Raw genomic sequence first — 2843 nt, 5'->3', positions numbered from 1 at the left:
ATCTCTCTTCAATATTGTAATCAAATATTAATCTAGTTTTAATCCAAGTTTTAGTTCTTGAATCTCTCTCTTGTTCTTCATTTATTTTGGGTAATTAGAAGATCATTGGGTTTATTGGGAGATTGACAACCTTCCATCAATCATCAAGTTCTTCTATTATTCTTTGCATCTTTATTATTGGAATCATTAGTAGGTATAATCTCTTAATCCCTTTTTAATTATTGCTAATTACTTTCATTTATTCATCATGTTTCATTATGTTAGTATGATTGACAACCTTTCTAGCATGATCAATATGATAATGAGTGAGTAGTCTCTTAGCTAGGGTTTAATGGGTGATTAGGGGAAACCAACATGGGGAATGATTCATGCTTAAATTAATATGCTTTCATATCTTATTTGCTTGCTTGTTTTGATCTTAATACATGCACATGTTATATTTGATGAAATGCTAAGCCTATGAATCCTTGCATTTACTATCATCTTCTATCCTTTCAACTTGACTTGTAAGACATAACCCAACTCGAGTCTTGTTAGACCATGCATGTGTTGAGTAGGAAAGATTAAGTCGACTTGTAGGTGTTGTACAATCCAAGAGATTCGGCTCCGGGACCCAAACTTTCCTAGGATTGTAAGACATAACCCAACTCGATCCATCACAACAATAATTGCTTGCTTATAATTTGAGAACATGTTTGTATGATCATATCCCATGAATCCCCTATGAACCCATGACACCCTAGTGCTTTTAATCAATTGTTTACACCCCTTATTTCATTTATCTTGCTAGTTTATTTTCATTGTTATTTTAGTTTAGTGACCTTCTACATCAACCCAATTTGTGACACCCCTAGACACCACTAGTTGCAATAGAATCTTCATTTCAATACCCGTCCCTTGGGATCCGACCTTTACTTGCCTCTTTACTAATTGTAGAGTTGTTTGTGAAGTATAAATTGTGTTTTGTATCGACCATTGACCAACGACCACATATGTTTAATTGTGAACACCAAATGGCTCCGATCAAAAATGGCGCCGTTGCCGGGGACGGTGTTTAATTGATTTAAGATTTCTTTTATTGTTATTAGTTGTGTCTTTTTCACCTTGGGGAAGTAAAACTCCTCAAGGATTGTTCTAATTGTTTTCTAGTTGTTTGATATTTTGCATGTCTAGAAGGTTACAAAGAGATTTGTTACCTTTTGACCGTGAAATCGAAAGAACCTTGACGAATAATAGGAGACTTGTTAGGAGGAATTTGGGAGGTGTTGGTGAAGTTGTTCAACCCACTAGTGAGTTTGTCAATCCTTTCGCAATAGAAGGAGAAGAGAACCCATTTAACAATATCCCACAAAATCCACCTACAATGCCTAAATTCTCGTCACACTCTATACCCACCGAGGAGGATTTACCAAATGGTACTCCTACCCCACAACATCTCACCGGAAACTTTATTGCCAAGTCCGCCTTCATCCAACTAGTTGAGAGGACCCAATTCGGGGGAATGCCTAGTGAGGACCCTCATTCTCATATGGAAACATTTTGTGATTATTGTGAAGCTATCTCTCAAACGGGCGTGACTCAAGACCAAATAAGATGGGTCTTATTTCCTTTTTCGTTAATCGGCACCGCAAAGCAATGGTTGAAGGGCCTTGATAAGGCCACTCTTGGAATAGATTCTTGGAAGAAGTTAGCTCTAGCTTTCTACAAAAAATTCTACCCACCAGAAAAGACCAATATGCTAAGAGCTCAAATTACGGGTTTTAAGCAAAGGGATGAAGAGTCTTTGTATGAAGCTTGGGAGAGGTTCAAAGGTATTTGTCGCTCATGTCCTCACCATGGACTTAGCGAATGGTTTTTAGTGCAACAATTTTGGAATGGTTTATATGAAGATTCAAGGAACATTCTCAATATGGGATCAAATGGAATGTTCACCGAAGTTGATGACAATCAAACATGGAACAAGATTGAGGAAATGGCGGTCCATAATTCGCAATATAGTAGGCCTCGCAAGGCTACTAGAGGAGGAAAGTATGAAGTGGACACCGTTACTCAATTGGGTGCTCAACTTAGTGCTCACATTGACACAATCAACTTGAAGTTTGAACAAGCTATGGCTAGGCTTGAGGAAAACTCAAAATCATCAAAACATCATGTCAATGCCATGACGGCATCCTCATCAATCCCAAGCGGGATATGTGAGAATTGTGGAACCTTGGGTCATGACTCAAGTGAATGTAGGGGAACGACCGAACAAGTTAATGCTTTCCAAGCTTACAAAAGTGGCACCCCTTATTCAAATTTTTACAATGAAAATACCAAGTTCCATCCAAATCTCTCATACAAGAGCCAAAATGTCCAAAATCCTCAACCAACATACACTCCACCACCCATGAGAAATCAAAATCAAAGACCCTTTTTCAATCAAAACCAAAGTTACCAAAATCAAAATCCATACAATCACCACAATGACTAAAGTTTTGATGTCCAAAAAGCGGTCCTTCAAATGCAAAAAAATCAACAAGAGTTTTTCACCCAAATGCAAAAGGATAGCCAAGCAAAGGATACCACCATCAACAACATTCTAGCTCACACCAAGATGTTGGAAACACAATTGACCCAACTAGCATCCTTAAACTCACAAAGGCAAAAGGGGCAATTACCACCTCAAGGTAATCCCCCTAGACATGAAACGGTTAGTGCCATTCACTTGAGAAGTGGTACAACATATGAAGCACCGAAGGAGCAAGTTGAGAATGAAGTTGTGAGAGCTAGTGAGAATGAAGTTGTGGTGCAAGGTTCCAAAGAAGGGGAATCATCAAAAGAAGAAAGTTCAAAGAAAAATG

The 2843-nt window shown here is 38.2% G+C and overlaps 1 non-coding gene across 1 annotated transcript; it reads right to left on the bottom strand.

Moving 5' to 3' along the window:
- Positions 1 to 1735: 1735 nt before the first annotated feature.
- Positions 1736 to 1842, bottom strand: LOC141597664 (small nucleolar RNA R71). Its single transcript, XR_012522886.1, has one exon. It is a non-coding gene; the product is annotated as a small nucleolar RNA R71 (small nucleolar RNA).
- Between the last annotated feature and the right edge of the window lie 1001 nt (positions 1843 to 2843).

This window comes from Silene latifolia, chromosome 8 (genome assembly GCF_048544455.1).
Source record: "Silene latifolia isolate original U9 population chromosome 8, ASM4854445v1, whole genome shotgun sequence".
NCBI lineage: Eukaryota > Viridiplantae > Streptophyta > Magnoliopsida > Caryophyllales > Caryophyllaceae > Silene > Silene latifolia.
Note: the sequence above shows the minus strand (reverse complement) of the source record. Positions and strands in the feature narration are given on the sequence as shown.